Source organism: Typopeltis vanoorti, chromosome 22 (genome assembly GCF_054136105.1).
Source record: "Typopeltis vanoorti isolate ZY-2024b chromosome 22, IOZ_Tvanoo_1.0, whole genome shotgun sequence".
NCBI lineage: Eukaryota > Metazoa > Arthropoda > Arachnida > Uropygi > Thelyphonidae > Typopeltis > Typopeltis vanoorti.
Genome location: NC_143570.1, coordinates 16,976,137 through 17,001,010, shown reverse-complemented (window position 1 = coordinate 17,001,010; position 24,874 = coordinate 16,976,137). Strand labels below are relative to the sequence as shown.

At 34.9% G+C, this 24,874-nt stretch overlaps 1 protein-coding gene across 3 annotated transcripts in view; it reads right to left on the bottom strand.

Moving 5' to 3' along the window:
* LOC150094188 (uncharacterized) overlaps positions 1 to 23,034 on the bottom strand; it is a 189,383-nt gene extending 166,349 nt beyond the window's left edge. For all 3 annotated transcript variants that reach the window (XM_090411733.1, XM_090411732.1, XM_090411734.1), the window contains exon 1: positions 22,408 to 23,034. The gene's annotated coding sequence lies outside the window, so the exon portion shown is untranslated. The remainder of the gene's footprint in view (positions 1 to 22,407) is intronic.
* Between the last annotated feature and the right edge of the window lie 1,840 nt (positions 23,035 to 24,874).

The window sequence follows — 24,874 nt, the reverse complement described above, 5'->3', positions numbered from 1 at the left end:
AATATTACAATTGCCGCAGTTCGACATAAATAAAAATAACGAAATATTTACAGATGGTAGCAGGGGTGGCCTCTTTTGGGAAGGGTGCTTGGGGGAAGGGGGGTTGCCATCAGGTAACACTGAGGTCTGGAGGGAATAATGATAAGTATAGAAGCAGTGACATTTTTATGCTTTATACTAATGCCAGGAGTATCTGGAATAAAGGAGATGAATTGGTGGCGCTGATAGCATCAGCCTGACAAAGATTATTGGGATCACTGAGACATGGTTGACGGAAGATGATATAATAACAGGAATAGAAGTAACAGGGTACAGCATTTTTTTGACAGGATAGGAGGGGAAAACGTGGTTGTAGAGTACTGCTTATGATAAGTGATGACTTATGTTCTCTAAGAATTGAGGCTTTGGAAGGCAGTGATACTAATGGTTTTGAAAGCACATGGTGTGAAGTAGAGGTGGACAAGATGGGATATTTAGTGGGGTGCTGCTACAAACCAAGGAGTACAGAGGGAGGGGAGCAGGAGATGTTTAGGCAATTGAGCTTAGCAAGTGCAAGAAGAATGATTGTTATGGAAGATTTTAGCTACAGCAGTAAAAGCTAGGAAGAGGAAAATGCATGCAGTAATAAGGGAATGGAATCTCTAGAATTCTTGAGGGACAAATGTCTTAGGCAACATGTAATAGAGGGAATAAAAGGTTCAAGAGTTTTGGATTTGGTCAGAGCATCAGAAGAGCTGATAATAACTGAGATGACATCTCTCCCCCCCCCCGCAGTTGGAGAAAGTGACCATGTGGTTTTGACTTTGCATGATGAATAGACGTAAGAGTATCAAAGAAAAGGGAACATATGTTGAATTATAAGGAAGGTGATTATAATAGTCTTAAATATCAACTTGGGGCAGTTCCATGCAGGACGGAATTGGAAGGCCAGGATATCATTAGTGCTTGGGAAATTGTGAAGGAATATTTGTTAGCAGCAATAGTATGCTGTATACCACGAGTGAAGAAGCGGACACAAATTGGTGTAAAGTGGATGACAAACAATATCAAACAGGAACTGCAGGTAAAAAAAGAGATTATGGAAAAGATATAAGGAGAGGGATGGAGAGCAGATGCATGAAGAATATAAGACTCAGACCAGGAGAGTGACTAGTATGGTGAGGAAGGCAAAACTGGAATATGAGAAGAGAATGGCACCAAGATCTAAAAAAAAATCCTAGGGAGTTTTTTTAGCTATATGGCCAGTAGGAGGAGAAATTAGTGTAGAAGAATGACATTGTGAGATAAAAATGGGAATAGAGTGATTGATGCAGAGGACACAGTGGAGTTGTTCAATGAGCAGTTTATTGCAGTACTTCATCTTACAGAAGAAGGTATTAATACTAGGGGGGAGGGCAGGTTTGAGCTTTAGACAGCTCCTTTGACCTAGCTTTTCGATGAAAGTCTGGCTATGGGATAGGTACCCAAGGAATGAAAGATAGTGCCATTGCTTAAGGGCAGTAGCAGGGTGGAAGTGTCTAATTATAGGCCAGTTTGTGTGTCATCAGTAGCTGTTAAGGTCTTGGAGAAATTAGTGAGGGACTATATACAGCATTGGGCAGATGAGGGTAATGTTATCTGTGAGAATCAACATGGATGTGTTAAGAGACACTCTTACTTAAGTAATATGATTGCCTTTTATAATAAAGTGACAAGAGCAGTTGATGAGGGAAAGGCATATACTGCCATTTTTTTGGAGTTTGCAAAGGAATTTGACAGGGTGCCACATGATATACAGCATTGGGCAGATGAGGGTAATGTTATCTGTGAGAATCAACATGGATTTGTTAAGAGGCACTCTTGCTTAAGTAATATGATTGCCTTTTATAATAAAGTGACAAGAGCAGTTGATGAGGGAAAGGCATATACTGCCATTTTTTTGGAGTTTGCAAAGGAATTTGACAGGGTACCACATGATAAGCTGATATTTAAGTTACAGCATTTGGGTTTAAATATCAGGTTAGTCAATTAGATTAAGGATTGTCTGTCTGATAGGTATCAGAGAGTTGTGTATGGTAGGGTAATATCAAGGAAGGAGAAGGTTACAAGTGGAGTTCCTCATGGCTCAGTACTCTGGGACCTGTATTGTTTAACCTTTATATCAATGACATTGCCAATGGGTTGCAAGGGGATATTCAGTTGTTTGTAGATGACGTGAAGCTAGGAAGGGTTATTAATAATAGTGCAGATGTGGCAACCCTGCAAGAGGATTTGAATAAACTAGACAGATGGGCAAATGAATGGGGGTGTCAGTTTAATGCAGCAAAGTGTAATGTCTTGAAGTTTGGGATACATCGATGGGAGGTCGCATACTCGATTGGAAAACTACTGGAGGAAGTAGGGGAAACAAGAGATCTTGGGGTGATGATTGATAGAAAACTGAAATTCAGGGGACATATTGCAAAGGTGGTGAAGGTAACACAGAGGATTGCAGCAATAATGAGAAGGATACTGACCTGCAGAGATAAAAGAGTTATCATTCCGTTGTATAAGACCCTGATCAGAACACACTTAGACTTGTTCTCGGATTTGGTCCCCAGGATTTGAAAGGGATAAATTAACTGTGGAAAGGGTATAGAGACGGATAAGAAAGATGGGTTCAGGCTGTACAATGTTAGTTATGAGGATCGTCTGAGGGAATATGGACTGCAGAGTTTGGAATAGAAGAAGGAGAGAGGTTACAGGATTGACACTGGAGAGTTCTTTTGCTTGGTTGAACAGCAGGAAGGCATGATGACAAGGGGGGCCATCCCTGGAAGTTATGAAAGGAAGCTGTGTGCAAGAGAGTGATTTCTTTGAATGCAGGGTGGTGGAACCGTGGAATGCATTGCCTGATAGAGTGGTGAGAACAAGAACAGTCGATGAGTTTAAGGAGTGGTATGATAGACTTTGTGTTTCCTAGGAAGGACCTCCACGATGAGTCTCTTGCCTCCATGGAGGCTTGAATAATAATAATAATAGGTTGATCAACCAACCTCTCGCGTATGGGCTCAACATTAAAAAAAAAGTAATCACCCCAATATTATTGTATTGGTGTGATGTCAAATTGGTAATCCCATTTCGTTCTTCTATTGCACTTCTGACTGAATTGATCCATCTAGAACTTAAGACTTCTTGTCAGTCTCTTTCCTGCCATTTTGGCATCAAGCACTTATTTTCCTAACACTTCTTACATTCTGTTTAAGTGGCCATACCACTTTAGATTAGCTCTGCTCACGCACTTGAATGATAACAATGTCAAGTTCCTTTCTAATATCTTCATTTTTAATATGATTCTGTAACTGATGACATCTGTTCACTCCCCTAATTTTTCTCAGAACTCTTATATCTGTCATCTCTAGTCTTTAATTGCTTTATTTCTAACCCAACTCTCAGATCCATAAGTTAAGATTGGTTTGAGCAATGTCTTGTACACTGCTAGTTTAATGTTTTGGCTAATTTCTCTTTTATTCTATATAAATTTAATTCAACTGGCTCTCTGCCATATTCAGCTTTGCTTATTCTGTTGTCTATTTCCAAATTTAATTTTCCAACTTCACTAAAAAAATGTGCCTAAATAGCTGAAATATTTTACTTGTTCTGTAGGTTCACCATTGAGAATGTAACTGAATTTTCAGTTTTCCAGCTTATTTTCATAGTTTTGAATCTTTTTATTGATGATTTTTCATGCCATATTTCTTACATTTGTTATGCCATTTAGTTAGAGAACCCCTAGGCACTTGCACTGGATGTGTTTAGGAATACATCATTATCTGAATAAACAACAAACAACAAATTACACAATAACCACAGTAATTAACTTTAATGAAATGAAAGTACATATATTTCGTACTAAAAATAACAGTACATCACAGTGCGTAGAAACAAGCAAATCAAAGAAACGGCAATACAAGGTACATATAACAACAATCGATTTAGCAAATAAAAAATGGTTACTGTGTGCTAGAAATTGATATATTAATAATAACATTAATATTAAAACTATTTTGATGTTTACATAAAATGAGAATCTCTCAAACTTTTGGAGGAGAGAGAGAGAGAAAGAGAAAAACAATCATTCTGATTCAGGTTTGACCAATGTAAAAGGGCTTCGCAACTTTCTTTGAAAAGTCATTCATATTTAAAAATGCTTCTATGGAGAAGATGAGCTTCATCCCACCAGATACTGTGTTTAGTTTCAATACTATGTTGTGTCAGACCAGACTTTTTCATCTATTCAATATAATATCGATGTTCATTAATTATTTTTTCCACAGAACAGCCTGTTCTGCCCAACGTACGTCAAATTATATTCACAAGGTATCTGGTAAACACCAGCTAATGATAGAGGTGGCAGTTTGTCTTTTGTAGATGGGTAACAGATGAGAATATTTAGGAATAAGGTGATAGTTCTTCAAAATTCTACCAATAGGTTCAAAATCCTACCTGAAGTCTGTTGAAGAATCCTTAGGTGTTGAAACATTGGAGTTAATTATCTGCTGGAATTGATGAGGGTTGTAACCATTAAATTCCAATAAAGTTTCAATAGTGAGAAGTTCTTGTTGTAAGACTGAGGGTGAGCAGCATACATTATATGCTCTATTAATTAAAGACTTGATGACACCAATTTTTTGAGAGATGTGATAAGCAGACTTTTGATGAATATATCTGCCAGTAAAAAGCAGGATTTCGATAAACACTAATTGACAAATTACTGGCCAAGTCTGGATTGGAACGATTGTCTCTCTCTCCCAAAAGTTTGGGAGATTCTCATTTTATGTAAACATCAATATTATAATGTAGAAAGTTTTTTAACTTGGGTATACAGCATAGTATACCCAAGATACCAAGCAATTTTATAAGCTAGGTTTTAATCCTTTTTCCCAAATAACTTTACTTGAGAAAAAGGATTAAAACCTAGATTATAAAGAATACCACGAGTTGCCTCAAACTTGAACTATGTTCAGGTGCAAACTTGACTTACTTGTCTGTTTGCTTACTTATGAAAAAGGATTGAAACCTAGCTTATAAAATTGCTTGGTATCTTTGAAATATTATGATATTGATATATTATGTTATATGTTAATATTATTCATTAATATATTAATTTCTAGAATGCAGCAACCGTTTTTAATTGGTAAATTAAAACTGTTATATGTACCTTGTATTTCCATTTCTTTGATTTGCTTATTTCTACGCACTGATGATGCAATGATTTTCATATGAAATATCTTTAGTATAACTATAAACAACAATATTTGTTGTTTATAGTTATGCCACAGGTACCTTTAACCACCTTACCGGCCATTATGGGTCAAATACACATCCTCATGCGCTTCGTATCCATCATATATTTCAATGGCATTGCAATTACTCACATAACTCTACTTGAAACTATCATCAAATCAAGTTTATCACCACATACAGAGTTGAATGTTATTGCTACTCCTTTCTTTCCTTGATCATAACTGTCTAAACATAACATCCTATACTTATGATTTAGTACGATCTCACCTGTTTTTGTTTTGTCTCAGTAGTGTTGTCTCAGTAGTGCCACTTATGTTCACATGGTACTTATTTTTTTTCCAGTTCTTCAGCAAGTTTGATTTCCTTTCCATTAATACTTCTTATATTGGTGCTTATTATCTTCAGTTCTTCTGATGTTGGATTTATTCATTGTCTTCTAGATGTTAAGTTGGAGTTTGTTACAGTAGCTAACTTTCACTGTTCTAACTGGTTCCCAGTGGAGGCCTTATTTAGCCATGCAATGCCCCAGCCTGCATGAAATCTCATCATGTTGGACCATCATATGTATTTGTGGTTTAAGCCAACAGATAATACAATATGTTAGCTAAGTCCCAAATTGCCATATCATCCTCATTCATTCAGTACCCAATGGCATACCTATTAATGAGGGTGCACCACATGAATGTAGGGGAGTGGACATCAGTCACTGAAGGCTTTGATCCTTAAGTGACTAATTTTTTTCTTTTTCATATTTTAACAATTAATATATATATATATATATATATATATATATATTTCCTTGTTACTGAATAACCTCCTTTTAACAAACTCATGCTAACCATAACAGAGAATACTGCTGTCATCAACCCAATTCTGTATATAATAGCTCTCAACAACCTCTCCAACATCTTAACTACAATTCTAGAAATACAGATCTATCTACAATCTGTCTTTATTACAACCTCTGTGAAGTGGAAAAATTTTACTTTCCTTCCACTCCTTTTGGAACTTGTGCTGTTGCAAGACTTGTTAAACAGGTAAGCAAAGGCTGACACTAATTCCCTGGAACATAAATTAAAGATACCAAGAAATTATATACTTGGTTTAATCCTTTATCCAAGTGTAAGCAAACAAGTTTGCACCTGAACTATTTTCGGGACTGGGGCAACTCGTATAAAGAAGCTTACACTTGGATAAAGGATTAAACGAAGTATATAATTTCTTGGTATCTTTAATTTATAGCATAACCAAGTAGAAAAACTTCCAACAACTTTCTTTGGAACATATCCTATAGACAAGTGGTGATATGTCATCAAGTGCTATTGCCTTATGGATAATAAGCCTATTTAATTCTGCCATTAAGTTGTCTTCTCTCATTTCCTCTACATTTAAGCTTGTCATGATTTCACACTGATGAGGATGAAAAACTCTGATGAATTGCTCACTAAAAACCTAGACAATGTCCTGCACTAGAATTAGCAATCATTTTCTTCTTTATACTTGCTACATATTGGAAAAAACTCTCTAGTATTTTTATTGGCCTAATTTCTGCTCTTACTGTACTTTTGCTGTCATTACCAAAGTCACCTTCCTGGCCTGCACTTTATGCTTTTCATGCAACTGATTATTATCATGATTCATCTCATGTTGCATCCACAGTGCTTTCTTTTCTCAATTTCATGCTTAATCCTTTCATTCATCCATTTGACACCTACCTTATTCAGAAAATCAGTGTGTGAATGCATTCCTTCAGAACAATCACACATTGGTGCTGTTAAATACCTCTTTGTCAGTTCCCAAGCAGCATTTATCACCTTTCTGCTTAACTCATCATTCTATACTACAATCCCAAGATGTGTTCTAAGCGGTCTTCCTTCCTTTAAATGCTTATAAATTAGAGAAATATAAAAAGAAGTGATGTGAGTACATAAAGTCAGATGTGAGAGATGCCAGCCATGAGAACAGACCAAGGTAATAAGTTACAAACTTTAATAAACTGGAGGAAAAAAGGGAATAAGGCAGAATAATACAAATTGGTATGAGGAGCTCATTAGAGATATACACGATATTTTAGATAGCAGCGTGTGTGTGTGGGGGGGGGGGGTAATGCTATCACTGAAAGTTGAGTACAGCTGTGGTAATGATAACTAGAACTAGGAGAAAAATCATTTCAGTAAATTATAGACTACAACCATGTTAGGAATAATTACTTTAATTTCACGAAGTTTCAACCTTCATATTAAGGTCATCATCTGGAGTACACACATACACACACACAAAGACAAGCTATATTGCATTTCCAACAGTATTTGATCAACAATGATTTGATCAACCATTACCTGACCTTTAGTGAAGAAAAATAAACCAGCACATCAAAATTATATCCTATTCGTAACATCAGAGAACAAATTCATATAAATATCTTTCAATACAGCAAAATTGGTGGCTTAATCAATAATTTAACGTAAGTGTTTGTTATATTAAATCTAAGATCCTAGATTACTACAGTTCTAATTATAATTAACTCTTAGAACAAAAGGTTATGTGGATAGAATAGGAGTTTTAGAAAAATCTAAAAATCCCAAGAATATGGATGGCACATATTCTATCCACATAACCTTTTGGTCTAAAAGTTAATTATAATTAGGATCTTAGCTTTAATATAACAAACAATTATGTTAAAATATTGATCAGGCCACCAATTTTTCTGTATTAAAAGTATTTACATGAATTTGTTCTCTGATGATGTTATAAATAAGATATAGCTTTGAAGCAGTGTTTTTTTTTCTTTTTCACTAGAGGTCAGGCCAGTAGAATAATGGTTGATCAAATCATTGTCACTTTGGCATACTCTTGGAAATATAATATTGCTTGTCTTTGTGTGTGTGGGTGGGCGGGTGCCTATATGTGTGTACTCCAGATGATAACCTTAATATGAAGGTTGCAATGTCGGAAAATTAAAGTAATTATTCCTAACACAGTTGTGGTCTCCACAATTTACCAAAATGAATGCTGATCACCAAAACACTGAAGGATAGGAGAAAAATCATCAGAACAGCAGACTGGTTCAGTCTGCTGTTCTAATGATTTTTCCAGAAGTGGTTATTAACCTTATAGTTCTGTTGAGAGTGAGGCACTCTCAATGGAACGCACAAATATCATACTCTCAAAATTCTCTATTATTATTTTCATTTTAAATGCAGTCATCCCTCGACTTACGTCGAGGTTCCGTTCCATCTGGAAGGACGTAAGTCGATATATTAAATCAACAGAGTTATAGGGTAACTTAGGGACTTAAGCATAATAAGTATACTGCCATTTTAATTTTTAAACATTATAAAACTGTACTGTGTGTTACTGCCACATAAAACAGGAGAACAATCATGCATTTCTTCCTGCACAGTCACATCTTCATTACTTTTCCTACTGGATGAACCAAGCTCTGGTGTAACCTTTGTTTTTTTGATGAAAATGTCTGAAGTGCTTTGCTTATTTCTCTTCTTCTTTTCATCATAAATATGTTTATAGCAAACAAACGCATCATGTACTTTCCTTTCTCCTAATAAGTAGTGTTCAACATTGGGATCCATGTCTTCAGCCAATTTCAGAACATCACTAACTTCACAGAACATTTCTGCAAGATCCTTCAACTGTGAATTATTTAACTACCTCTTCTTGTTTTTCTCTTTTCCCTCTTCTGCAACATGTTGTTCCTCCAGTTTGACCAATTCTTAGTCAACTTGGCCAACTATTCAGGGACACTTTCTATGAGTTGAACGATGTAGTCACCATTCACTTCGAGATTCAGATTGTTTGCTAGGACCACTATTTCTTCACTCAATTTACAAAGTCTTTTTCCATATGCAATTCATACATTGAGAGATCACTTCGTCCCAAGCCACAGCAATATTTTTAATAGCATGATAAATATTGAATGCCTTGCAAAATTGCATGAGAGTCTGATCATTTCCTTCAGTGGCAGAAATGGCTTGTGAAAAAGTTCTCCATAGATAATAAGCCTTAAATACTGAAAGAACTCCCTGACATATCGGTTGGATCAATGAAGTAGTGTTTGGAGGGAGAAACATGACCTTGATCTTGGGGTGAAAATCACCAATGTAAGGTTGATAACCTGGAGCATTATCTAGAATTAATAAAATTTTAAATTCTACATTTTTGTTCACACAATAGCTTTCCATTCCACTCGTATAACAGTTGATTAAGGCATCCGCAAATAATTTTTGAGTCATCCACGACTTCTTATTGCTCCGATAATGAACTTCCAGTTCATTTTCGGAGCAATAACAAAACCTTCAAAAACACGAACCACGAACCTTCAAAAAACATCCTAATGTTTTTGAGGGTTCGTGAATTCTCACTGTGCCATTTCACAAATGGTTTCAGTTTATACCGAGCCACATTACCCCCCCTAACAGAATCGTAATATGGTCTTTAAAAGCTTTGAAACCAGGCATAGTTTAGCTTTTGGTGGATGAATGTCTGCTTGGACTTTTTTTTTTTTTTAATCAAAAAACAAGGAGGTCTTATCCATTTTAAATATTTGCTGTGGAAAATAATTTTTCCCCGTAATATAAACAATTTCTCCACAAACTCCTTAGCAGGCTTCTGATCGGCACTTACAGATTCACCATACATTTTCACATCATGCAGCACAAAATGCTGCTTGAATCTCATGAACCAACTGGAAGAAGCATTGAATTCATAGTCGTAATCGGACCCTGCTTTTCCATATCACCGATAGGACCTTGTCGTTGCTTCATTGCTATCATCGATTTAATGGAAACAGATCCTTTCATAGGCTCTACGATTTTATCCTTATTTTTCAAAATGGCTGTCACTGTAGTATGAGACCATCTGAAGTCATGTGCGATCATGTTGGCGGGGTTACCAGCTTCATGTTGCTTCATAACTTGCAACTTATTTCAAGATCATTATTTGCCTCTTTTTCTGTGATTCTTCACTAGGTTTTTTGATTGGGCATTTGCTGCACAAAATATTGCAAAATATTTAACAATAAACACACAAATAACCCATTTCTCAAACACAAAATCAACAGAGGAACTGCTGAATACACGTACAATTGCAGACTGAACTTGCTGCTGATTGCACTAATGTCACTGCGCATGATCCATTGTTGCTAAATAGAAACCGATTTACTTTAAGCTCGCTTGCATCTTGTTCGAAAGTATAGTCGAAAATGATATGTATTTCCTTATGGGATCATGGATGCGTATCTTTGAATGGATATAAGTCAAGGGATGACTGTATATGTTTATAAAACCTGAGGTTTTTTTTTTTTTTGTTTTTTTTTGACATTCAACAGAAATTAACTACATGCTATGCATACATAGCATGCTGATATTAATACATGTTTACAAAATTCTTTGAATGTCTTTAGGATAAGACATTCTTGCCTAAGAGTGTGGTGTTTACAGAGAATTTGAATGTGTTTAAGGCAAGGTATGATAAGCTGTGTGTATGTATGTATGACAATAGGCCCTCCTAGATGAGTCTTTCATTCCATGGGGGTCTTAGAATGATAATAATAATAGTAACATTAGTAGCATGTGCGGTCTAAGGATTTTTTATTCTTTATTTTATTAATTTTTTTCGAAGTTTTTGCATTTTTACATAATCCAGAAGCACTATTATTAAAGACCAAACATAGCATTTATTCAAACTGATTCAGGCCTCTAATAAGCAGGGACATTATCTCAAACCAGACAATGAAATTCATCTCCCATCTAAAGACAATCACAAAAATCCATGCCCACAGTAGAATTTGAGCCCACAGACTGTCAGTTGGAAAGTAGATATGGCCACTTAGCCAACCAGGCCAGGCCAGAAAATTTGATCACTTTTAATAATAGTGACAACTGAGAACCAAAATGGCTAGACAGTGATAATGCTAGACTTTACAAAAGCATTCAACTGGATACCACATGGAACTCCATTATATAACTGGAGCAAGTAGGGTTTGGTATGAAGCTAGTGATGTGGATAAGAGGGTGAGTGATGGACAAATATCAAAGTAGTATATGAGCGAACTGAATTCAGGAAAAGACAGGTAACTAGTAGTCACCTATATCTCCTGGGCTACTGCAGGAAAATGTTGGGCCACCACTGCTATTTCTTATATCAACGATATAGGAAATAGTAGGAAATGATTTAATATGAAATATCCAGCTGTTTACTGATGACAGAAAATTGAGAAGAGTGATAATCAATGAAGATGATATAGAGAAGATAATATTTTTTTTCCCCGGTTTCATCGAGTAAGCAGCCTGCAGTCACTTATCAGATTGCATTACCTTAGACCAGTGGTCGCCAAAGGGGTCGATATCGACCCCCTGGGGACAATATGACATTATTAGGGGTCAATTCGGGCTGAGGGGTCGATAGAAAAATATAAGACATCATTGTATGGGTAATATTTAATTCGGTTAACTTGGATTACCTCCATGACAAAAGACATGGAGGTAATGACAACGCAATTAAGAGTGAATCGTGGGATCAGTACCTCCATCTTGCAGGTCCATGAATAGGACCTGTAAGATGGAGTAAGGTCATGAAAATAGTTACTGAGGCCAATCAAGTAGGCCAAAATGATGTATTTACCAATAAACGGCTGTTGGTGGTTCCTGCCGGCGGCGCAGTGGGAGCGAGATTGCAACACGTGCGTGGTTCCTATTTACTGATACAAGTATTCGATCCCAGTCTCATTTTTGCGCATCGACATACAAGTGAGCATTAATGTTCTAAAATTCATCAACATACATATTATAATTCAATCGTTATTCATTCACGAACTAAACTTCTCTATGTTGAAGAGTTGAGCAGCGCTGGTAGTAATACCAGTGATATTAATACCTGTGATATTACTAGTGATAGTAGTAGTAATAGTAATATAATAATATATACTATATTATACATACAATAAACTATAAAGTAACTTTAAAGTAACTATAAAATAAACAATCTAAAAACTCACATAAACATTTTTTTTTGCTTGTCCTATTATAATTACGTAATAGTAAAATATAGGGGGTCGATAAAAAGTCAAGAAACGCTTGAAGGGGTCGATGGGCAAATGACTTTGGCGACCCCTGCCTTAGACTTTCCACATTAAGCTGGCAGCCATAATCTTTTGCATATACTGCCAGCCTATTTAAGTCATTTTGCAGTATATGCAAAGGATCGTGGCTGCCAGTTTAATGTGGAAAGTTTAAGGTAATGCAATCTGGTAAGAGACTGCAGGTTGCTTACTTGATGAAACAGGACTACAGGAAATTGTGCATAGGAAATAGAAGTTTAAAGTGTATGTTGAAAGAGTAGCTCATTGGGTTACTTGAATGTTGAAGAATAAACTGACAAGCACAGATGGAAATTATTATTCCTCATTATAATGCTTTAATAATAAGACCACGTCAGATTATTGAGAATGCACAGATCTGGTCACCTGGATTCCTTGGGGATTACATGGAGAGGATCCAGATATGAGTGACTAAGATTGACAGGTATACTGAATGTTCCCAACAAGAAGGCCAGATTGAAGGTGTGTGTGATAGTATTCAAAAAGGCAAGTTCATAGACAGAAAAAGGGGCATATAACAGAAACATATAGCTATTAAATGGATTTCAGAGGATTGACAGAGCCTCCATAGCCACAGTTTCCTCCCACAAATGGACAGGATAGCAAGGGGGGAGGATCCATATGAATATTATCATTGGACTGACAAAGATGACTTTTTTTTTTTTTCAATACACACGAAGTGAGAGAACAGGAAGACATCCCTGAAAAGTGGGAATTGTGGTTAGCAAGAGTGTGCAAGACTAGATTTTTTTTGGAGGGCGAGATGAACAGATGGAATGGATTGTCAGAAAGTGGTTGTAAGCATTCTGTCAGTGAATGAATCAAAAAAGAAGTAAGACGACTGGTATTGTATGAATAAGGGTTATTAGTAAGGGGTCTCACACAATGAGCCTTTGCCTCCATGGAGATGTCCAAAGGAGGGGGAGGGGAGGGAAGGAATAATAAAATTGTCAAAATATTCCAAAATCCTAAAACACAACAGCTGTACATACTCAATGAAAGCAACCTCTTGATCTGAAGTTATCATGTTTGCATCTTTTTTGATTACAGTACTACACACAATATATCTTGCTATATAGCAAAAATTAAAAACTGAAGGCTTATTTTTGTTTCTCTATCATTAACTAATACATAAATATGCAAAAAAAGTGTATACAAATTTGTTGTTCATAAAAAAAACACATTGAGTACAGATTACATTACATTTATTTAATATTTATTCTATAGCATGACATCTTGTGGATTCAGTACTTTACTTAACAAAAAGTCAATGCTTTTTGTTAGGAAGTAAATTTCACTCATTTGAACTGCAAAACTATTTTATTATCATTATCAGCAAATTCCTGACATGCACCCTCAAGGAAATACAGGATATTATGATAGTACAATATGAAAATTTACATCATTACTAATATCCAATCAACAATTTTCTTCCAAATGAATCTGTTACCTGTCAAGACTCCAATATCACTGGATCATATATTTCTGTTTTCTAAGGCACTTTTTACTGAATCAATCCACCTATATCTTGGTCTTATTCCTGCCAACCTGGAAGAGAACGCTTGTTTTGCTATTCTTTCTGCTCCCATTCTGTTTAGTAACCATACCACTTCAGATTACCTCTGCTAACACATTCCTGGATGCTAACAATGTCAAGATCTTTCCTAATACCCTGGTTTTTAATATATTGCCATTGATGCCATCTGTTCATGCCACTAATCTTTCTCAGGACTCTCATATCTGAGCTCTCTAGTCTTTGATCAAGTGTTTTATTTCTAACCCAGCTCTCAGATCCATAAGTTAAAATTGGTTTGAATGACACTATCTTGTATACAGTTAATTAGTTTTTTGACAAATTTCTCTCTTATTCCCTATAAATTTATTCAGTTGACTTCTTACTGTGCCAGCTTTGTTGATTCTGTTGTCTATTTCCATATTTAATAAATTTAGTTTAATCCTTTACCCAAGTGTAGGTAAACAAAGTTTGCACCTGAAGTAGTTCAGGACTGAGGCAACTCGTAGTAAAGGTGGGCCAAGCTCTCATCACTCCTTGTCTCAGTATCTTCCATAATGCAAAGCACATCTCCTTGAGGACATGTATAAAGCTAAGCATTAAGGGAAGGGCCACTACCCAGACCGGTTTCGACCTTTATCGAGGTCTCATCAGTGGGAGGCAGACCCAGAAGTGGTGATGCTAAGGCAGAAGCAATGGAGAGGTCATATTTACTTATACGAGTTGCCAAAAGGTGTACCACCTTATTATTAATTTATTAATAATAAGGTGGTAATAATAATAATAAAATAAATTATAAGTAAATATGACTTCTCCATTGCTTCTGCCTTAGTATCACCACTTCTGGGTCTGCCTCCCATTGATGAGACCTCAATAAAGGTCGAAACCAGTCTTGGTAGTGGCCTTTCCCTTAATGCATAGCATTATACATGTCCGCAAGGAGATGTGCTTTGCATTATGGGAGATACTGAGACAAGGAGTGATGAGAGCTTGGTCCACCTTTACCATGAGTTGCCTCAGTCCTGAAGATACTTCAGGTGCAAACTTTGTTTGCTTACACTTGGGTAAAGGATTAAACTAAATTTATTTATAGTCTAACCAAGTGGAAAATAAACTTCCAATTTCCATATTTAATTTACCATTTTCAGTAAAAATCATGCCTAAGTAGATGAAATGTTTTACTTGTTTTATAGGTTCTCCATTCACGATACAGTTGATATTTTCAATGTTTCTGTCTATTTTCAACGTCTTGTTATTGCTGATTTTCATACCAAATTTATTACAACAGTTATTCAGTTTGGTCAGGGAATCTTGCAGACTTGTACTGGATTTATTTAAACGCATAACATCATCTGTATAAAGCAAATAGCTGAGATTACCATTTCTAATTTTGATATCAGGTTTAATACCACTTTACTTTAATAATGTGATCCTAATAGATAATGAATAAAAGACGGGATAATTTAAATCCTTGTCTGACACCAGATTCAACATCAAACCATCTTCCTGTACTTCCTTCAATTCTAACTGCTGACTTACATCTCAAATAAATACTAATTATTGTTTGATATAATGTCCCAATGACACCATATAACCCTGTAGCATTTTGAATAGCTTTTTGCTTGGCATCCTGTCATATGCCTTTTGCAGGTCTACAAAATTTAAATACAAATTTTTGTTACATTCCCATGATTTCTCAATTATTTGTTGTAAAGTGAAATTCTGATCCAGACAGCCTCTATTTGGTCTGAACCCAGCTTGTTCTTCACCAAGCTTCATTTCCACAAAACTGTTTCTCAAGTATACTTACATAAATCTTACCAGGAATACTCGGTAAGGAAATACGAGGGTGGTCTTAAAGTTCTCGGCCTCGACCATAGATGGCAACACTATCGGCAAGATTTTTTTTTTCTAAGTTGGTACATCTGTCATAAGCATCCATGTGAATTTGCAAGTTATTCTATGAAGGTTGTTTGTTTTATACAGCTGTCTGAAGCAAAAGTGTTGTCAGTATTCCTTGAAATGGATAAAATTAAGCATCATGAGGTTATAAAATTCTCTGCAAAAGTAGGTTAATGCCAAAAGAAATTCATTCAAAGTTCATAAAAGTTTATGGGCACTCTTCTTATTCGTTTTCGACAATTAAGAAATGGGCTGTCGAGTTTAAACGTGGCCGTATCAGCCTTGAAGATGATCCACGTGAAGGACGTCCAAAAAGTGTAACAAAACCAAAAATTATTGATCAAGTGCACGATATGGTATTGGATGACTAGAAAATCAAAGTGCGTGAAATTGCCGAGACTATAGGCATTTCCAAAGAACATGTAGAATATATTTTGCATGAAGAATTGCAAATGGAAAAGTTTTGAACAAGATGGGTGCCGCGTTTACTCACAGCAGATCAAAAATCCACCGACATGAAAATCTCTGAACCGTGCTTCGAGCGTTTTAACAAGAATAAAACTGATTTTGTGTGTCGATTTATTACTATGGATGAGACTTGGATTCGCCATCACACACAAGAATCCAAACAGCAGTCAAAACAGTGGATAGAAGCCGATCGCTCAGCACCAAAGAAGACAAAGTCGGTTCCATCAGCAGGAAAGGCATCACATCGGTGTTTTGGGATGCTAAAGGCATTTTGTTTATTAATTACCTTGAAAAGGGTAAAACAATAACTGGGGAATATTATTCCGATCTTTTAACTAGACTAGACAAAAAAATTTGTGAGAAATGACCCGTTTTTAAGAAGAAAAAATCATCTTTTTTCATCAGGACAATGCACCTGCCCACAAAGGTGTTTTGGCAATGGGAAAATTAAGGGATCTGCACTATGAATTGTTGAACATCCCCTATTCTCCACATTTGTCTCGCTCTGACTTCTATCTCTTCCCAAAACTAAAACTCTTCCTCGCTAGTCGGCATTTTTCTTTGAATCAAGAAGTGATTGCAGCTGTAGAGGGGTATTTTGCAGATCTTACTGAGAACCAGTACAGGGACGGGATAATGGCTCTGGAGAATCGCTGGAATAAATGTATTAGTCTTAAGAGAGATTATGTTGAAAATTAAAAATAAATTAAAATTATAAATTTGTTTTTCATTGTTAGGCCAAGAACATTTCAGACCACCGTGGTACTTCTGTAATTCTTACATTCAGTTTTATTTCCCTTTTTATATATGGGTACTAAGAGAGCTCTACTCTAATCATCTGAAATTTGTCCATCTGTCCAGGCCTTCTGAACTATGCAGTGCAACCACTGCAAGATTTTATACCTCCATACTTTAGCATTTCTGGTTGAATATCATCTACATCCACTGTTTTCCATATTTCAGACATCTGATGTCTTTTTCTACTTCAAGTATGGATACATATTCCTGATTACAAGACTGTCGAGTGTTTTTTTACCACTGTGCCATCAGCGATTGTTTTATTTAGTGATTTTTCAAAGTAATTATTCCATACATTATAAACATCCTTTTTCTCCAGTTTTCATGTCACCGTTATCATCTCTGATTGTTTTTTTACAGCCATCTTTCTTCCATTTCTGAGCTTTGTCTACAACCTTAAGAATATTTTAGCTGTTTAGCTAGTTTTACACAGTGTTTAGCTTTCTTACATTTGTCTCAGTGAAGGAAAAGAAGAAAGCATATCTTTCGATATGCTTTCTTCTTTTCCTTCACTGCCTCTTTAACTTCCTGTGTCTACCATGGAGTTCTGATTTTTCTTTCCTTGCAGACAACCTCACCACATGCCTCTCTGGCTGAATCAATCAGTGTTTTCTTCAGAGCTTGCTACTGAATCTCCAAGGTTACTTTCCTATTCATAAACTCTTTCATTTTTTCTTGAATATTGTTTGTGTATTTTAGTCTACAGTTCACATCTAAGAGCTGCTCAACTTTTATTCGCTTTAAAACTTTCTTATGGGTTCTTCTTTTTAATATGAAATTCAATTTTTCCTGCTCAAGACTAAATAGTGATCACTTCCAATTTCAAATCCTCTGTACACTCTAGTGACCTGCATGAAACATCACTATCAACAATAACATAGTCAATGAGACTTTTCTTATTCCTTGCCTCTTTTCTCCAAGTGAATTTGTGCACACTTAGGTTGGAACATTGTGTTAATAATAACCAGTCCATGTCCTTAGCAGAAATCCAACAGGTATTTGCCATTATTATTAGCTTTGCTCTTTTCTCCAAATTTTCCCAAAATATTTCTCTACAGGTATAATTCCTAAAAAATTTCCATGTTACTCCTCTAAATAAATTTTGTTTTTGCTATTTTTATTGAGGAGTACCCCTTTTTATAATGTCATTGGCTTTTTACTCAGTTTGTAGAGCATTACTGATGATTTAAAGACAGATGCATGAAGAATATATGGGAAGAAAGGTATGTCCAAAATTATTCTTCATATATCTGTCTTTAAAACATGTTTAAAGACAGATATGTGATTTTCCATGTAATGCCCCAAAAAGTGACTAAAAAGCCGATGACATTATAAAAAGGGGTACTCCTAAACCAAAATAGGCAAAAATAAAAATTAATATTTCTGTATGTCTGACAATCATTTTCTACTCTGCTATTTAGATTTCCAACAAGGACCAACTTTACCTTTTTCATTGTCAGCTGCTTTCTCTAAAGCCTCAAAAAATTTCTCCACTTTTACCTTAGTAGAACCTTCTTTGGGAGCATAGGCACAAATAAGTGTCATTTTCCAGTTCCCATTCTGATATTTGCCTGCATCGCTCTACTTGATGTTGGCTGCCATTCAAGAAGATTAGCCTCGTATTTAGTGTTGAGTAATATAGCTACTCCTTTACCCTGATTGTTATTGCCAAAATATAACATTTTGTATTTATTGCTTAGAAAAATCTCACCGGTTTTGTCTTTTTTGTTTCAGTCACCCTTCTTATGTCAATCTGGTACTTATCCAATTCCTCAGCCAGCTCTATTTCTTTGCCATTCAGGCTTCTTATGTTGATAGGACCGATCTTGAACTGTTGTGATATTGAGTTGGGATGTGATTCAGGGTTTATTCCAGTAGTTGACTTTTCACTGTTCATCCTGGTTTCCTGGTGAAAACAACAAGGGCTTTTTTTAACCAGGCAACGCCCCAGTTCACGAAATTTTAACATGTTGTACCATCATTTTACATCGTAGTTTAAGCAAAAAATAATTAATTAATAAAAATATTTTGTTTGCCAGAAAATCAAGGGCAACCAGATATAAACCAGATGAATAAAAAAAAAAAAAAAATGTAATGCATTCCAAAAGGAAAATCATAGTAATTTGGACATCAAAATCAGGATAGGTATCTAGAAGAGGATAGGGGTGCAGGAGTAGTACTAACAGCATCCTTGACTCTATTTAATTACAGTTAGGAAGTTAGTCAGAATTAAATGAACGAACAAAGAGGGGAAAATAAATAAATTAGTTAAATGATTTTAACTAATTTATATGCATAAGTGATATAAAAGTATATGCAATGAACTGCAGAAGAGTTTAAATTTTGCTAGTGAAGGACTGCAGAAATTAAAGTTTCAGAAGCAATAATTTAAGAGTATAATACAGTATTGGGCAGAAGTAACACAAGTTTTTATTAAAGCCAAATGGATGTATTAATGGATTACAAAGTTTTAATAATCTGGTTATACTGTATAGCAGAATAATGACAAAAGTTCATCAAGGGAATGCATATATTGTAGTATTACTTGATTTTGTAGACACACCTGACAAAATGTCCCACAGCAATTTACTATTTAACCTGTTTAAGTGGGTGTGGATAGAAGTCAGTTGAGTGAGTGGCAGAGAAGATACCATATAGCAATTCACATGAAAAGATATTAAGTACTCGAGGGATGTGTGCCTGGTCTGCTGCTATCCTTCCAATCCACTCAGTCACACTGGATGACCAGCATAAAGACTACTGCATCAGCAAAGGGCAGATGCAGTAATCTTTCACATTATCTGCTCATTTAGCCAATTTAAATTTTCTTTTAATGTAAATATCACCCCCAAAAGGTTGTAAACCTGTTCTGCATTAGTACCAAGGTTAGGATTAAATGATTAAGGATAAAGATTCAGTTATCTGGAAACACTATTCTAGAGACCAAATATGAACCTGTTCTCAGTAAGCAGGAGAGTAGTTTTACACACTGGCTGACGAATTTCATCTACTACTTAAAGAACATCCATCCATAAATATCTATGCATATTTCCACTGTATCTAAACATACAGTGGAAAGATGTTCTTTAAGTAGTAGATGAAATTCGTCAGCCAGTGTGAAAAACTACCCTCCTGCTTACTGAGAACAGGTTCATGTTTTGTCTCTAGAATAGTGTTTCCATATAACTGAATCTTTATCCTTAATCATTTAATCCTAACCTTGGTACTAATGCACAACAGGTTTACAACCTTTTGAAGGTGAAATTACATTAAAAGAAAATTGAAATCAGCTAGTGGCATGGGTAGATAAACAGAAATGTAAATTCAACATAGCTTAATACGTGATTCTGTAGTTCAGAGAAAGTCTAGATACTATGCACTACTCTGTAAATAGGATTAGCATTTTCTTTGCTCTAGCTTCACCTCGTGATCACGCTGATGCAGACCAGTTAGTTTCTGGTTGAAATATTTTCAGTAATAAAACTATTATATATTCTTGTGAATGTGTGTGTTTAATAAACCGATTTGTTTGCCACAAGTGCCATTAAAAAAATTTGTTTAATGTATATATAACATGGGGGATATCATGTACAAATAATCTATGAATGTGTTATGCTGTTTACACACTCTATAACTTAGTTTAAATCTTGATGAGAGCTCAATCATCCAATTTTTTTTAGAAGTACCAGGAACATACATGAAATTTGACTTACAGTGAAGAAAATGCCCAAATAAGTTATGATATTCTTCAAATGCTTGATATTTACAAATTATGCTTCAATAACAAATATTTTAATAAAGGCTCATCTGTGAAAAGAATCCTCTCTCTCTCTCTCTGTGTGTGTGTGTGTGTGTGTGTGTGTGCGCGCGTGCGTGCGCTAGAGCACCTTTATACGTTCAAGTTTTGTGAGGGTGGGGAAGAATAAATATTATCCTGCATTTCAAATATATTGGTCTATTATGGTTCTAGCAGAGTTTTTTATTTCCAAAAATGTGGGCTCTCCATCCTACATATAGATAAATCAGCCAAAGAAACATGCACAATCTACAGACAATAATACTACTGGTAGATGGTAGGTGGTGTTATAATCAAGTAAGATACCTTTTGCTGTTGTTTTCATAAATTTCATTTCAGTTGCTATTAATCTTTGTTCATCTTTTTTGTCTTGCTGTCCAAATTTCACTTCCATCAAGTAATCAGTAAAGCTAATGTGTTATAAACTTAATCTGGTCTTCTGTTTTTGTAGCAAGTGTAAGCAACAACATAATGATTGAATTAGTGTAAAATATAGCTTCTCTCAGTTGAATACTATCCCCACTTATATGTCTTATTACCTGTTATGCCAAAAGGGATTATGGAAACTTGAGTATTGCCATAAGTACATCTTAGTAGGAGGAAATGCTAACCATATATACCCTATTTCTCCTATCAGTTTAAATTTGGATGAAGGTAAGACTGAGTTCAGAGGACTTATGGTAACCAGTGAACTACCTATCGTCAGACTCAGAGCCAGATTTAAGGATTAGGGATTACTGGCCCTCGAACTTTCAAGAGGTCTCCTATACAGAATAAACTTCTGGTTATCTATGCTGAAGCAGAGACCCTTGTAAAGTGAGCCCTTAAGTTATTGCTATCTAGTTTATTTTGAAATCTGGCCATGGCCAAGTTTAACTTACTTTTGAGCCATTAAAAAAAGGACTTTTATATGGAGGGAAATGTATTACTAAAACGTTAATCCGTTTTAAGTGGATGATAATTTTCATCATCAAGTATAAGCCTGACATCCTGGTTGTTACAGGCCCAAAGTGCTTGAAATATTACTATATTATGTCTCTAGAGCAGGGTTCTCAGAGATTTTTTTTATTTCTTTTTTTATGACTGGATATTTATTTAAAATTTATTTCAACACAAATTTGGATAATATGTGTGTGGATGAAAAATTCTTTAATCATAAACATAATGTATAGGTTGCATCCTTCAATAAAAACAGAAGTTAATTGGAGGGGGGGGGATATATAATAATAATAAATAAGTTATATATATGCATGATTGCCTGCTTAAGATATTAATCCACATGGAAAACGTATATGAATTATTTATATAATTTAAAAAATCAATTTATATATTTAATTCCACTCAAATTAAAAATAAACAAATAAATAGCAGTACAACTTCTCGTACACAAGTATTCACACTACAACGTACTCATACTGCGGCATTATCAGAAATTATATTATCATACTTAAAATTCAGCAGGCACACAAAGTGCGAGATGTAATAAGTTTTAGTTACCTAGATAAGCCGTGTTAAACTTCACTACAAGTCGAATAAAAATTTTGAGCTCACCTGTTTGTTTCTTTGGAAATATCTGCAATATCTTGCGGCACTTGTCAAATCTCAAGCAAGCTACATCTTGTTACATAGCTTTACATCGTTGTCCATACCGATGACTGCACGAATCGTATAAATATGTATTTGCTTTCGTCTGAAATCCAGTTTCATGATTTATTCAATAATTTGGTTCCAAGTTAAAAATAAATGGAAGTACTAGTCATCATTGTGCATCCGCAATTTCATTTGGCGTGTATTAAAAACCAGTGGCTAGGGGAACCCTTGTACATGCATCTTACAATGAGCAAATACATATCGGTAGTATTAAAAAAAATATTGAACAAACGATTGGCGTTCAATTCGTCCATTATCATTACATAAATGCCAGGAACTATTAGATTTCCCTCTCAATTTCACATCCACAAACACGAATAACATGGCGAACTTCACTATTCCGCACCCAAGTGTTTGGCCAATTTAAGAATAACAGTCGTGAATATTCCACTTAAATTCATAAATTAGGAATAACCACACAGTGGAATCTTTTGTACTATGGCCAGTTAAACAGTTATCGTCAAACCTTAAAGAGAGCTTGCCAATTCGTCTGTGAAATGTTCTTACTTTCTTGTACATTCAAAAAATTTCATGCTCTCATACCAACAGTTCTCAAACACGTACAGTTCCCCCTGTTGATCTAAAAGTTTAATCAACATATATATACACAAATATGCAGTAAAGTGTGTGTATTGTATATGTAATCAATTCATCTATACAAATATACAGTAAAGTGTGTGTATTGTATATGTAATCAATTCATCTATACAAATATACAGTAAAGTGTGTGTATTTTTTTAAGTACTGCACATGCCAATTTTCAGTGTCACTCTGCCTTTTATTGTTTGTTTATTTGTTTCAGTTTTTAATGTTCTTTATTAAATATTCAGACAAGTTTTTGTAAGAATATGCATTTTGTATCAATTTTCATAAACTTCACTAGAAACCGAATATAACATCTTTATTTTACAACGAAGTGACAGTATATAAGCCGGTGAGGAATTTGACCTACATTACAAGAGAAGCTGTTGCATTTTGTTATAATATAGCACAAGGTTATAATATATGCTGGAAAATTTCATTATACATACGTATGTTATAGTATCTCCATCATAACTCTAAATATGGATATAGACTGTATGATCTGTTCCTGTTTCATTTTTAATCTATTCTATTTATATATTTATATATCTAGTCTATTTTCAGTTCTAGTCTTCTCTGCCCAAATGGTTTATATTAATTGTTTCGATATCGGATGTTGGCCATTCAGTTTACATATTCTATCAAATTTGGTTTGTATTTGTTTAGTTTCCTTCTATTGATTTTATTTTTATTTTATTCTTTGTTTATCTTGCCCAAGTACTGCTACTAAAGTATTGCATATTTTCAAGCGTGTTTCTTTTTGTACAATATTAGGATTAAGTGTTCTATTTATTAGCCCTAAAATCTGTAAAAATTTTATATAAATTTTATGTAAAATAATAAATAATTTCCTATAAATTTTATGTAAAATAATAAATTTTATATCGTTTTCTCCTTAAGTTAAGCAAGTTTGAGCGCGGTTAGTAGTTCGATGCTGTTTTGCCCACTCTCCCTCGATGAGTCTTTGGACTCCCTGGAGGTGTCACATAATAATAATAATAATAATAATAATAATAATAATAATAATAATAATAATAATAATAATAATAATAATAATATTATTATTATTATTATTATTATTATTATTATTATTATTATTATTATTATTAAAGTTAGATAGGGTAAACGGCTCCGCCTACTCCCTATACGGGAACAACATAGGCGTTAGCTGATTTTTTTTTTTTTAATATTTCACGTCCAAGATAATTAAAAGTATTTATCTGTTATATTATTTCATTTTTAATGATTATTTTACTTCTAACTGAAATTTGTCCACAAAATACCATTGTTTTAGTTTTATCTATGGATATTTTCATTCCAAGCTGTTCTACTATAATGTTATGGTAATAACAATATTATATAGCTATGCGCTTCGCAACCATATGCCTGGGGAAGGAGTATCCCAGGCTCGATTCCCGTTGACGACGTGAGAAGCTTAAAGATCTTCTTCAGCCAGAGCCAAATTAGCCAGTCTTGGGTGTTGACAAGATAGTTTTTTTTTCCATCAGTTTATCTGGAGTTTTTCATCCCGCAAGCACGCAAATCGGCCCCGTGAACACATAGTATACAGCCATAGCTATATAGGATATAGTATGGCAAGGGAGGCAACGGGAAACCACCTTGCTCATAATCATTTCCCTGTATGATAGCATATAACTACCCCCACCCGTTGTATGGCTGAGAACATAGAATAGAAATAGAAAAACAATATTATTATGTTAGTACTATAATTTAATAATATTGTGAGAAACTTTTCCGGTGAAATTTCTATACTTAAGTAATATAA